We start from the raw sequence: 15,344 nt of genomic DNA, 5'->3' as shown, positions 1-15,344 counted from the left end.
CAAGATTTACTGTTGTTTACAGCCATTTTCCCTTTGTCTCTAAGCTCAGTTGAGATTGTCAGGCTACCTCTGCTCTGTGTCACGTTTGAGATCTCCATGGATTGGGGTTCTGTTGGCGATGGTGTAGCTACTGGCCATATCAGACTCGGACTGGTGGGGGAACTCTTATACTCTCACTGTTTGGGGTTGTTTTCCACTCTTTCTCCCTGCACCAAATCCAACAGGGTCTTTTTATAATCATTTTAAGCCCTTAAATATTTGTCCCATTCAATAAATATGTTCCCAATGTCAATGATCAAATGCATTAGCAGCTGAAAGAACCCTGGTTATAGCAAATGCAATGCAGAACAATCAGAGCCATGTCACAGGCTTACAAAATGTCACACATCTGCCATTGCAGATAAACCACTATCACACCTTTAAAACAGCTCTTTCGATGTATTCTAATGCACAAATTATGGTTGTTCTCACATCTTATTACTGTTATCTTGTGGAAGATTGAAATGTTTTGCTATCTGATATCAAGTTCTTAATAATTTACCTGCCTGAGACAGAAAGAAATGGGGTAGTATGCTGTTTTTTTTCTGGAGTTTCTCAGTATTCCCTCAATGGTATTTAATAAACTTTGCTACAGTAATGCATTTTGAAAGATTCAGTGTATATATTTCCAGGGCAAACTATATGGCATAGTTTTCATCTAAAACCCTAATCGCACCAGGGAACAGTGAGCAACCTGATGGAGGAGACAGACAATACAGGTTTTTGTGATTTAGCTAAGCACAGATCAACAGGATGGCCTTGATATTTTGACTGGGGTGGGTAAAGGTTGTGCTGTGTGGAAAATGAAGTGTTAGATGCAATCCTGCTCAGTCAGTGGTAAAGGTGTCATGACAAAAATGGCAGCACATTGTGGCTGGTGGCAGCGGTGTAGTGGCACTCCCTTGGAGGACAGAGCAGCCCACAGGGTGAATGATGTGCTATGCTAGCAAAATGCTTTTTGCAATGTTTTAAAACAAAACTAATACTAATCCCTTGGTTGTTTCAATCCTTCAGTCTGTCAAACGAACATGAAAGGAGAAAAATAATCCATAATGTGGAGCTGAAGCTCGGTCAGCAGGGGGGCAACTTTTACATCGCACAAAAGCGGGATCTTTATGCCTGCAGCAGCTACAAGCAGTCTGTCTAGAATTATCCGAACAAAAACACCTTGGAGGAAGCTGCTTGGTCATCCCTTCCATGTATTTGGAGGAAAAGGCTCTTCATAAATGGCATGTTTGCTTGGACCCCTCTGGCAGCTGCAGGTAGGACATGGTCTCATAATGGTGTGGAGAGGGCTTTGCATCTGCAGGGGAAAAGGTCCATTCAGGACAGGGAGTAGAAGGAAAACTACTGGAGTGCTGGAAACAGTGCAAAATATCAGTCAATGAGGATTTTTATCCTGGCAACTATTTCTATAGAGAATCTGGATATAAATTACACCATCCAATAGACTCCTCAACCACTCTAGTTCATTAACTTTCTTGGCAATTCCCCAGAAGTTGAAGTAAGTTTGGTGAATTGCATCGTGCTTATTAACTGGAGAGAATACCTCCTAAGCATTTTTACTGTCCTTTTAACGTCTGAACCTGAGAATATTATGGCTGTAAAATGAATTATAATGATGTGCTAAACTGGAGTAATCTCGGTCATTTTATTAAGCACTTTGTGAATGAAATGGAGATTACTGGTGCTGTATTTGAATATACTCCCTGTGCCTCTGCAGAACATGTGTGCAACTCCTCTAGAAATGAGAATGCAAAACATATGGTATAGCCTGGGATGCCAGAGTGCATTTTTAACCTCTTAGTGATAATATAGACGCGTTACAGTGGTGTCTTCCAAAACACTGAGAAAATCTTCTATAGTTTTATTGCATGTTATTTCTCATATTAAAATGATCTGTCAGTAACTCTAGCGATTAAGTTATTGTTGCCAAAGAACAGCAATCTCACTCTGTCATCTTTATTCCCTGTCCACATATTCTTTTCTTGCACATCCACATATTCCTTCCTATGGCTCCCAGAGAAAAGACTTCACTTCACTTTGAGGTGAAGTTTGATACTTTCGTTAAGTTCATGTGTCTTTCCTTCTGCATATTTTTCTCTGTAATTAACTGTAGGACAGTTACTTTTAGCAAGTTTTTTACATACACAAATGTTAATATTTAAATATGGGGAAGAGCAGTTTTTCTCTTTGAAATTCAGTTGAGACTTTTCAGCTTTATTTTTCATGGTGTACCAAGAAGACATGTTTTTTAGGAATAGGTAGTCCTATGGTTCTACAGGTTCTATTATTTTTATTATTCATTAACTGAATTGCAGGTTCATTGGGGGAAGACGCATATTTCGAGCAGTCATTTACTGAGTTTGGGTCAAAGGCACAGCTGTAAGGTGTTGGGACACAGAGAGTGGAGCAGATGCAGTAACAGGTATTGAACTGAGAATAGGACGTGTAGAACCACCATCTCGTCTGGTGTGGCAAAGGAGGAAAATTTGATGGCAGCTTTGCTCCATACTTCTCCATGTAGTACAGTGCAATTCATGGCAACCTGAAAATGTACTAGTTCAGGCCCAGTGTTTGTTGATTCCCTTTAATGTAATAACTTGGTAATGCTCAACATTAACCGCTCAAAATTAACCATGCACTGTAGGACAAGATCAGGTTCGAGACCATCTAAGGAACCTGAAGGTGCGTAAGTCCATGGGACCTTATGAAATCCACCCAAGGGTCCTGAGGGAGCTGGCGGACAAAGTTGCTAAGCTGCTTTCCATCATATTTGAGAAATCGTGGCAATCTGGCGAAGTTCCCGCTGACTAGAAAAGGGGAAACATAACCCCAATATTCAGAAAAGGAAAAAAGGAAGACCCAGGGAACTACAGGCCAGTCAGCCTCACCTCTGTGCCTGGCAAGATCATGGAGCAGATCCTCCTGGAATCTCTGCTAAGGCACATGGAAAATAAGGAGGTGATTGGAGACAGCCAGCATGGCTTCACCAAGGGCAAGTCATGCCTGACAAATTTGGTGGCCTTTTATGATATTGCCACAGACTTGGTAGACAAGGACAGAGCAACTGACGTCATCTACCTGGATTTACGCAAAGCGTTTGACACTATCCAACATGACATCCTGGTCTCAAAGTTGGAAAGTCATGGATTTGATGGATGGATCACTCACTGGATAAGGAACTGGCTGGGTGGCTGCACTCAAAGGATTGTGGTCAGCGGCTCAATGTCCAAGTGGAAGCCAGTGACGAGTGGAGTTCCTCAGGGGTCGGTACTGGGACCAGTGCAGTTTAACATCTTTGTTGGAGACAGGGACAGTGGGATAGAGTGCACCCTCAGCAAGTTTGCTGGTGACACCAAGCTGTGTGGCACGGTCGACACGCTGGAGGGAAGGGATGCCATCCAGAGGGACCTGGACAGGCTTGAGAGATGGGCTTGTGCGAAGTTCATGAAGGTCAACCAAGCCAGTGCAGGGTCCTGCACCTGGGTCATGACAATCCCAGGCACAAATACAGATTGGGCGGAGAATGGCTGGAGAGCAGCCCTGAGGAGAAGGACTTGGGAGTGCTTGTGGATGAGAAGCTCAACATGAGCCGTCAATGTGCACTTGCAGCCCAGAAAGCCAACCGCATCCTGGGCTGCATCAAGAGAAGCGTGGCCAGCAGGTCACGGGAGGTGATTCTGGCCCTCTACTCTGCGCTCGTGAGACCCCACCTGGAGTACTGTGTCCAGCTTTGGAGTCCTCAACACAGGAAGGACATGGACCTGTTGGAACGGGTCCAGCGGAGGGCCACAAAGATGATCAGAGGGATGGAGCACCTTCCCTATGAAGACAGGCTGAGAGAGTTGGGATTGTTTAGCCTGGAGAAGAGAAGGCTCCAGGGAGACCTCACAGCAGCCTTCCAGTATCTGAAGGGAGCCTCCAGGAGAGCCGGAGAGGGACTCTTTATCAGGGACTGTAAGCAACAGGACGAGGGGTAAAGGTTTTAAATTGAAAGAGGGAAGATTTAGATTAGATATTAGGAGGAAATTCTTTTCTGTGTGGGTGGTGAGACACTGGAACAGGTTGCCCAGAGAAGTTGTGGATGCCCCATCCCTGGAAGTGTTTAAGGCCAGGCTGGATGGGGCTTTGAGCAACCTGGTCTAGTGGGAGGTGTCCCTGCCCATGGCAGGGGGGTTGGAACTCGATGATCTTTAAGGTCCCTTCCAACTCCAACCATTCTATGATTCTGTGAACATTAAGGACATCTCTGGCAAACAGGTACTTAGAATTTAGCAGAAAATCTTTTATTAGTACTGAATTCTCAAATGCAGTGGTTAATACTGATTATTTTTTTTCCCCCTTATAGGCATTTGAATATTGCTTTCTCTTTTCTCCTTAGTTTTGAAATCTGATTGTTACCACAGGGATAAATGCATGTTTTGCGTTACAGGCCAGTGTAATACAGGCTGACACCAGGGTAATTAATATAGCACAAGGGATAATGTACACATTGTTTTGGTTACCTTTGAATCTGTGAAAAGCTAGTTTTCTTCCATTGCTTTTCACAGTTTCGTAAACACTGTTCAGTCAGTTATAATTGTACGTAAAATCAAAGTGGAAACCACAGAATCAATACCTCAGAAACGAAAGGCATCTAAAAATCATTGAGCCTGGAAGATCCTAAAAAGAAGTAAAAGACACTTCTACATATTCATGAGATTTTACAGAAATGAATATCAGAGTGATGAAAAGTATATTTGAGTGTAGAATGCCCATGCTGATTAATCTCTTCTCAAAAATTCACAGGGCAGCATGTCAGTTTACCAGCTTTTTGGGAACATAGTTAAAGGGAGAAGATGTTCTGTCTCCGAGGCCATCCGTGATTGCTCTTTGGTTGGTGCGAGACAGATGCTGCTCAGGTAGGATTCATCAGACAGTCATATTTAGAGCTCTGTCAAGTCCATAATAACTAGGAAAAATTTAGAGGGTTTGGGGTTTTTTCTTCTCTTTCCGGGGGATGTATGTTCTGTTTCATTTCTTAATTAAAAAAACTCCCAACCAAACTATCACCACTATGAAGAGTTTAACTTCACCATAGATTTTTGGACCATATTGGAGGTTACAGGGCCAGAGTGTCATCTGGGTTTAAAAAAAAAAAAAAGGAAAAAAGGCAGCAACTCCCAGCAATCTACTGAAATTTATTAGAGTTCTTGTGATAACAAGGACGTCGGCTGCTGCTCTGGGTGCCATGGAAACAGGCATTGCTGCAAACAGGGGAGGCTGCTTTCAATTCATTCCTAATTCAGAAAAAGAAAAAAAAAGAAAACAGGCTTTTGTGGGATGACTAGTTTAAAGGACTTTGCCACTGTCTTTTAGCAGTGCATGTGGCCATTGCCCTGGCACAGGGACTGAGAGGTATCTGCAAGAGGTGGAATGGCAGTACTCTTTCAGGGGATTTTTGAGCTTCTGGGCTCCTAATTTATGAGAGACTTAAGTATCAAGTAGTAAAGAGTATTTTTCAGTTAAGTGCTAATCTCATCAGAGAATGCTTTTGTAGTTGAAGCATTGCACTGGAGTTCTAGAAATCTGACTTAAATGCCTCATTCGGGAGAGAGCTATGCCAGGGCTGCTCAGCTCGCCTTTTCACCTACACCAGCTCCCCCAAGCTGCTGGTGCCATGCTGTGTCTGCACCTCACAGGGCACGTTGCTCTGGTGGCAAGTGACCCACATTGTGCAGAAGTTACTGCTTCGAGCCTTCCTCTGTGGCCGCTTCTACGGGTTTGCTTACATGTGCAAACAGATATTTAAAATGTTTCAAAGTGATACTGTAAATACTGAGAGACACCTATGAAGTGCTTTCAGGCTCATGAAAGGAAAACTAATAGCTATACAATGGCACCATTATTGCTGTCATAAATAATCACAAACAAATGGGCAAATATGAAACCAAATATGCTTAGAGAGGGGTTTAGTACCTATTCATGCTAGTTGCAGACATTTGTGTACTCTCTTCCCGTTCAGACAGTATGAACAAACTGAGCAGGTTAATTCATCTTGTGGCATATTTCGTCCTACTTCATAGCCTATTTCATAATGCCAGCACATACAAAACTAGACCCATTAGTGGTAGGGAATAATGGAGACATTATGAGTGGTTCATACATCCTTCATCTTCTCCATTGAAATTTTCAGCTGTGGGGAGCCTTGTTAAATGATACAACTGTTTATGCAGCCCAGGTAGTACAGAGTGAAAGCCAAAGGAGATTTCTCTAATTCTGCCTTGTTACTTTCTCCATGATGCAGCTTGAACTGCAGTTGGGCCTTCTGGATCTACCTATCTTGGGCTAAAACAGTCAATTCCTAGTGTGTAAGAGAGGAGGAGGAAGCAGGAGAGCATTTCAATAGGCACTGATGAGTTGTGCTCCTGCAAAACTGATCATTTTAACAATGCTGTGACGTAGCAACCCTGAGCATAGGATTGGTAGTGCACCAGAAGATCTGAGTGGAAGTTGCCTGCGCTATTATTATTATTTCTTATTTTTAAAATAGCTAAAATGTACTGGGAAGCTTCCAGAGAATGAATTTTTTTGAGTCCCAGTTGTTTGTGCTCTAGCTGATGTCTTGGCTGGTGTGGGCAGGCTTATCCAGAAGGCAGAAAGATGTCTTATCACCCTAAAGGGGGAGGGATAGAAAAACACTGACATCACCATGAATTCTAGCATTTGTTTCTGTACTCAGATATCCCAAATTTTAGATCTTTGTACGTGCTTCGGGGTTAGCCACCTGTCCCTATTCTTAATAAAATATCATAATGAGTAATTTCTCACTCAAAATAATTGATGGGAATCAGTGTAACGGTTTTATCATTTGAAGCATGGTAAATGCATTGTGCAGCAACGGCGTTCAGAGAGCATTTGTTAGTATTGTTGTCATAGAGATCCCATGATGGCTGCAATAAATGTATAAGAATCCATGAAACAATTTAAATGGTAAGCGTTATACCTCAAATATAACAGCTGGAGATTTCCCATTTTAAGTTTCCTCAGTTTGCTTTCCTGGGTAGGAGGCAGGGGGTTTCCCTCAAAACTCAGAGAATGAAATTAGAGAGATTAGTGTGAGATTTTTGTAAGACCTTACATGACAAAAGTAATTTTAAAATATTGTGGAGTTGATAATGATCACACGTTTGTGTGATATCTCTGAAAAAATCCGGATTTCTCTCTGAAATGTACATGTATTGATTAGTCTTCATGTTACTCAGTAATACAGTAATTTGTTTTGCTTAAACTGACGTTTTTCCAATTTCTTTACATTCAATTCATTGTTTCTGTGCTTACGTGAAGATGAAGCCAAGGAAACGGATAGTCTGGAGCAACACATCCTTGTACTCCATGCTTTATGGATTTATTTCCATTTTCTTTGATTTTCAAGGTATATTGGAAAATGATTCAAATAAATCGGCACATATAGCTGTATTACAGACCTTGAAGAAAACCTAAATAACATTGGCAGGTAATAGAAAAAATATTTTTAAAACTATTACGTGTCTGTCAAGATGCACACCATAGAGTCTTCAGCTGATTAGCAGCTTTCTGGCCCAGTGGAAATCAATTGCACAGAAAACCTTGAAAGCAATTCATTGGACATAATGTGGAAAACCTTATCTTATTTAGAATATGGAGGAAGTTTCTGGAGCACAGTAGTATTTATTTACTGATAACTGCCAAGGTTGGTTGCTTAATTACATATTAGCCCTGCCAAGTCTAGGTGATGGTAGGAATAAAGATGTGAGTTAACTGTGTTGTAATGGGACACTGGCTCCGTCTTCTTGGGTTCAATAAGTAGAGCATTTGCTCTACTTACTAAACTGTCTTTATCTCAAACAAGAAGCTGGGGGTGATACAGCTGGGAGAACTGACCTCAGCTGCCCAAAGGGATATTCCATGCCATGTGATGTCATACTCAGTATAAAAGCAGGGGAAGAAGAAGAAAGGGTGAGATGTTCACAAGTGATGATGCTTGTCTTCCCAAGTAACCATTGCACATGATGGAGCCCTGCTTTCCTGGAGATGGCTGAACACCTGCCTGCTGATGAGAAGTAGTGAATGAATTCCTTGTTTTGCTTTGTTTGCGTGCGTGGCCTTTGCTCTAACTATTAAACTGTCTTTATCTCAAACCATGAGTTTTCTCACTTCTACTCTTTGATTTTCTCCCCCATCACACCGGAGGGGGCGTGAGCAAGCAGCTGCATGGTCCTCCCCTATTTTCTTGTAGTTTTTTTTTTTCTCTGCTGACTGGTTAATATAAAATGCATAACTAGGCTCTGCGTCTGCCAATTATTTAAAAATAAAATAGCAATTAAAGGCGGAGGGGGGAAGCATGAGAAACCTTTGACATGTTATTCTTCTTTACTGCTGGGAGACAATTAACCACAGTGAACAGGAGCTATGGGAAACCAACTAGCCATCTTTCTAAATGGCAATCATTGTCACACATTGCAGATGCCATTCCTTTCTTCAGTTGGGATGTTTCATTTATTTCAATTAATGGATGCAGTTGAGCTGAGGAAGTATTTGCTTGTTTCTTTGTTTTCACATCTCTGCTGTATTTTTAGTTTCTGATCCTTGTCTTATCATTAATTTGTCTTCTAAGACAAAGAAGGTCATTCCCTGTTGGTTTACATGAATAGCGAGGCGTCATCTATCGTTCTAGGACAGTGTGAGGTACTCAGCCATACCTGTCCGTCTTACTACTGTTTGTCTTGCCATCTGTCTTGTTCCCTTGTGCAACATCTAATTAACACCTGTGGTAATTAATAATGCTATGGGGTCTCTTCTGTTATCCATTATTGGTTTCAGTAGGGATAAATCTGCGCATTGAACACTAAGGGAATTGTAGGATCTAATGATGAACAACATAAAAAATGCACTTATAATTTTTAAATATTAATAAAATAGAAAGCAGGAACCATAATTTTTAACAGAAATTTTGTATGGTGGGGAAAATGATATTTTACTGCCTCTTTGTAGAGTATTAACAGGGCACTGTGTAGCTGAGGGCCCCCCACACATACAGGAGACAGTTAAGAGAGCAGTTCCTGGTAACTGTCTTAAGAATAAAATCAATTCTTTTTTAAAGTTTAATAGTTTGCAGGTTTTGACTGTGGCATTTGGCCTTTTGAAACTGTCAATTTGAAATGTATTGGTCTGTACAAAACTGCAGATTAAAGGTTGAATACAATTATTCTCCATGGATAATTTGGTCATAATCAGATTGGTTTTTGCTTTATTCCAAAAGAATTCATTTTGATGATTAAACAGACCTTTGCTTATAAGCCCCAAAAATGGGGAGGGGAGAACAACCCCACCCCCCAAAAAGAAATGTTCCACTGGCACTAAAATCCCTGCCTTATGTGTATAACATCCATGGAGGCTGAACTATTGGTATCACACTTCTAAGAGATGTGCCCCAGAATTTGTAAAGAAATATACTAAGCGTTTGCAAGTGGAAATTCTCCTCCACAGATGTTTCTTTGTGATCAGTAATATTCAAAGACATGTTGTTTCTTTTGTTATTCCAGACACATTTCAGCTAGAAGTAATGAGCACTTAAATTGGTCAAATCTAAGAAATAACACAATACAGCAAATAGGTATGTGGCTTAAATTCTATTGTTTCATCTAGGATGCTTTAACAAAACTTCAGGAGAACCTTACCCTTCAGTAGTGTGGTTAAGCTTTTTGTGAAAATACCACGGAAGAGTTCCCAAGTGGTAGTCCTCAAAAAGCTGAAAATATTGTACTAATTTAATTCCTATACTACTTAAATATTCATGAAGGATCAGGTTTCCCATTGTAGAGAGGTATTTCTTTTCAGTTCAGGTCATTTTTTTTACAGAAAAAAGGTTTTCTCATGCTGGGAGCTGTTTTATAAAAGAAAAATTACCTTTTTCCCATCAACATTTCCTACTCTTATGCGAAAGATGAATTAAATCTGAATCCATCTCAGTTACTTGGGGACTGTATTTCATTTTAACTAATCACATTTCATTACAGGTTTTTAGATTAAGCATGGGGACTGGTACTATGACTTTGGCCTTCACTGACAATTCTGCCTGCAACAAAGGGTTTCTGAAATAAAATAATAAAATTGTCTTGAGGAAAAAGAGGAAAGGATTTTTCCTTTCCTGCCCTGTGTTGCTCTGAATGCAAAATCTTGACAGGACAAGATGACATAAATTGATTTGCAGGGAATTCCAATTAAAGGATTGTTGGGGTTGGGTTTTGGTTTTTTTTGTTTGTTTGTTTGGGTTTGGTTTGGTTTTTGGTTTGTTTATCCTTGGAGATATTCAAAACCCCAATCAACGTAGTCCTGAAGAAGGTACAGGACTGCGTATGTCCAAACTGTGTGTTTGCCGTATGTATCATCTGTGTCCTGGCCTAATCAGCCAAAAATGATGAAAAACAAGGGAAGAAGTTGAGAAAATGTTCCCCAAATTACTATATGCTTTCTGCCCTGAGGGAGTTCAGTGTAATTTAAATGTCACAAAAAATAAAGTGTGAAAAATTATAAATATGAGAGGTGCCCATTTCAATGAGCTTACACACCTAAAAGCAAATACTGCTGTCCGTTCATTTCTTAAATGCAATTTGAAATAATTATATTTCTCTTCCTCAGAATTTAGAATAAAGTAAGTGCAGAAAAAATAGATAATACAAAAAGGGGATGGTTGGGACATAGTATGACATTTATTTTTCAAATTGCATGCCTGACTTATGTTTTTATTCTGTCCTCCTTTGTCATCATTTAATGTTTGAGATAATTTTAATGCTGGCTGTAGCTTACTGATGTTTCCCCTCTAATTCTTTCTCTTTAATGTGTTACACACAGTCCTCCTCCCCCACCTTTTCCATACCCTGTTGAAGCCTCTTACTGCAGCCTGAGAGAGAGAGAGATTGAGGTTATACCAACTTCTCTCTATCTAAGAGAATCAATCGTAAGCAGGAAGCACGGTACTACTACAGACAAAATGTAGGTCCAGCCTATTGCAGAGGGCAGCTAAGTGCATTGGTGTGGGTTTTAACCAGTCTAAACTGGAGTCTGAAGGCTGTAGCACTAGGAGTGAAGCCTCGTGCCATGCTATGTTGGCAATTCTGGGTAAAATGTCTGCGAGGGACCCCTTGCAGAAACCGCTTTTTAGAGTCTTCCTCAGCAATTTTTCCTGAAGGAAAACGAAGATAGCCTGGCCTGGGACTTCCTTCCCATGGCGCTTTTTCTTGGAGGCAGAAGGAGCATGCTGGAGGCATTCAGGCATTCTCCTTTTATTAATAGCTGTCTCTCCTATTTTGTTCATTACCAGAATGATGAGCCCTGTTAAAGCACCAAGCATAAATCCTTAAAGAAAGTGTTCCTTGCACAAAAATAGCTACAGCAGAAAACATTGTTTAAACTTTATCATCAGCAGTTTAAATATGGCATTAGCTCTCCCTTCTCGGTGTGCAGAGGCTGAACAGAGCTGGAATTGCAGCAGGTGGGAGATGCATTATCAGCTTTGGAGTTGGCTTAGACAGTAACAGCTCAATGTGTGATTGTGCTGGGTCTCACTGCTGACTGATAGGAGTAGGAATACTGAAAATGCCTGATGATTTTCTGTATATAATGTATAACTTGTCAGTGTGTGTGCATGGATGCAAGGGGCAAAGTTGTTAATAATTCTGGTCGGCTGTCCAAACCATTCTTTTTCTCATGTCTTTCCAAACTTTCTTGGCTGGCGTGTTGCTATAAATCCAGAGAAAAGGAAAATTCATGGTTCAGGGAAAAATTCAATTGTTAAGTATCCTGGTGGGTTACCTGACCTAGAAATACTTCAATAACTAGCAGTGACTTATTTATTTTTAAAAGAAAAATGATTGCTTGTTTTGTTTAAGTCACATATGAAAGAAAAAGGAAAGATTAAATAGAAGGAGAAAAGGCAGCACTTCTTGCTGATGATGCGTTTGATGGATGGCTCTCTGAGGATCTGATTGAACTCAGTGTTATACCCACCAAATGAAGATAAATCATTGGTGAAGGGGTTTAGGAGTACATGCCCAAAATCAATTATGCTCACATGGAGATCTATCAATCCTGTTCAGTCTACCCAGCCTCTTTTAACGGCTTTTTATCACAGGTTATCTTTTTTAAGTGGTGGTACAGTTCCTGGTGATTTGACTCAAAATCAGAGTTGTGCCTCATATGTGAGGAGTCCTTTCGCCCCTTCCCTATGCTCAGCCCAATTATCTTAACTCATTTTCACACAGTTTCTCCCAACAAAATCCCTAACAGTCTACAGCAGTAAAATGGTAGTATGAATATTGTCCTCTTCCTGCAGTGGTTTGGTGGTTGTTGTCACCTTTTTTTGTTGATAACACAGCAGCCTGACGAAGACTCCTGTATGAAAAAGAAAAAAGCAAAACCTCATGCGTATATAAGACCGTACAGTTGAATAAACTGCAATGAAAAAGTGATACTCAGGAAACTGTCTTTTTCTGTTGAACTATTTTCAGGGAAATCCAGTGGAGTTCAGAGCCAGACTGTATTAGATACTCTCCCTGTTCCCAGGGAAAGATAGTCCTTTCATGGTTAGCGCCTAATCAAAGAAGATAAGGGAGGCAAAGCAAGCATTGAAGTGAGGGGTAATCACAGTTGAGAAATGAGTCCACATCTTCTAGAATTTTGTCAGTTTTTAAATTATGAGGTCACTTTATGTTTCTAAAACAGAAACATTTTCATGGTAAGCAGCTAACTCCACCTCTTACCATCTAATATTTCATCATGTTAACAGAGTAAGAGGTTGTCCACTGATTATGAATATAGTAAGTCAATCAAGCAGGTAGGCAAAGCATTCTCAATGAATAACAAATCCTAGCACATATAAAAGTTAATTTTCCTTATGTAAGCGGATGACTGGTATTAAAATGACCAACTAGTTCTGTCTCCAGAGTGAAATATTGGCAGTTAATGTATGGAAATCCTGCCAGTGGACTCCAACATAGAATGAATGCATACATCAGTTGGATTCAATGATCTTAAGGGTCTTTTCCAACCAAAATGATTCTACACCATTTTATGAAATAGGTGATATACTGAGAGGCTGTACTTACGGGGCTAAAAACATTACCATGTTTTGGTGCGGTGAACAATAGTACCAGCCTCGCTCAGATGACATAAAAAGCCGTCTGCCTTCAGATGTTTTTCATGGCTGTACTCGTAAGTTCATGGTTGGGTGTACTAAAGCCTCTGAATCCGACATGAACATAATTCCTAGGAGAATCCCTTGAAGGACAGGAGGCATTATCATCTTTGCACTCAACTTTCCATATTTTGCTTCAGGGCTGGATTTCCAGCATGTGTCTGGAAGAACAGCTCTTCAGAGGCTGAACTCTGCAGTCTTTAAAGAGAGTGGCTGTTAAGCAGCCCCTAAGAACGGAGAGAAATCACCTTAATTTTAAAAAGTGGTGCTTTACAGCTCCATAGGTGGGCTTTCACTTGAACACGCTCACAAGCATCTCTCTGACCAAGACTTCTCTGGTTTCCTATAAATAAATGCTTGAAATGCTAGTTTTTTCTTTCAGTAGCAGTCTAGAGAATATCAAAAAGAGCTAAGTGGAAGCAGCTGTGATTCTTCTCCCTATAGAGAGTGCATCTAGCCTCATGGCACACCAGAGCTGCTGGCCCTTAGGAATTCTGCTGATGAATATCATGTCATTGCATTTGTAAAAGGAGGGACCCCCCACAGACCCTTCTAATCTGTTGAAGTGAATTGGCATCCTCATTCATATACCCTTACCAAATATTTGAGCACTGGGTTTGAGCGCAGAGTTCCTGTCAATAAAGCTTGATATACAAATGCAATACTTCGAGTTTTAAGAGTAGGGCATCAGTTTCATGACTGTGAATTTCATTGACTTTCTAAGCAGAATTGCACTTTTGTCAGTAATTCATTCAAAGCAAGTAGCCAGTATATAAATCCTTATTTCTGTGGTAATGCCTGTGCATACAAAATTAAACTGGATAAAATCTGTAAGCCTGTGGGTGTTTGGGTTGAGTTTCCAGCTTTTATATTCAACCTTTCTTCTGATGGTATTAATAAATATTTGGGATTGTTGCAGCTGCAGTCAACTTTTGTAACATATTGATTAGTTATTACTGACAAAAATTGGTCTCTTTATTAATGAGAAACAACAGAGTGGTTAATAGGTTACATACGTTGTACTGAGTGTACAGCCACATATTTCAAGAGTAAGTGAAACATCCCACACCATCAATAATGATGGAAATCAGAGCAGAATTCTTCAGCGCAGTCTTGATGATCAAGCAGAAAGTGATCCTAGTGTTTTAAGGAAGCACTAAGTTATTTTCATTCTGTTGTTATTGTTATTATTGCATGAATTTGCTGACTGGATTTTCTAGCCTGTAAGCATCAGGGCCACAAAAGTGTTTTTTTCAGATTGTACCATCAAAGAATTTCTGATTGCAGATAAATGTAGTTTGGCAGATCAAGCACTGAAACTGCCCCAAGCTCTCTAATATGATTCAAGTCAAATCCATGTTTGACGTGACTTCAGCATGACAAAGGAGAAGGAAATCTGTTCTAAATATTGGAAAATTACTTCAGAATACACTCCATAAGGTAAACTTTATTCACTATGAGGTACAAGGATTTGTTGGGTTTTTTAACATGCGTTCACATGGGAAAGGGTTAGTGAGACAGGCTATTTTCATGCCTTTTTCAATCTGTGAGATAATACCACAAAGTTTGTTTTGGTTAGATTTCCAGTTTTTCTCAATTTGCGAATGTCATTCAGATAAAGAAACTGTTTGCAAATGTAGGAATTGAGCCCAACTACTAAACTTGCCCAGCTCCACTCATCTTTTTTTTTTTACTTTAACATAGGAAGAAAAAGGCAGAATCAACAGAAAGGAGTTAGAGCTCATGTGAGAGAAGGAGAAATAAAGGAATACCTTTTTCTAGCTGAAACGTAGCTTCAGTGAAGTGTTTACTTTCTTAGCACAGGTTAGGGCTGAAAAGATCTATTCATAATAAATTCTGGCCCAGGAAAGCTATTTTTTAACTCATTTGGCTGTTAAGGCATATTTTTCATTTTCCTTTTGTTCTATGGCAACATGTGTATTCAGACCTTCGCACAGAAGTTTCACCTGTTCACAATATCATCCGCGTTTGTGGGTAAGGCACTGAATGGACTTTTCTCCCCCAACAGAGAATTGAAAAAATACAGAGTTTGGGAATGATGCTTGGCATTGCACTTCCAGAACCCTGT

The sequence above is a fragment of the Numenius arquata genome, chromosome 7, assembly GCF_964106895.1.
Source record: "Numenius arquata chromosome 7, bNumArq3.hap1.1, whole genome shotgun sequence".
NCBI lineage: Eukaryota > Metazoa > Chordata > Aves > Charadriiformes > Scolopacidae > Numenius > Numenius arquata.
This window is presented reverse-complemented; position numbering follows the sequence as displayed.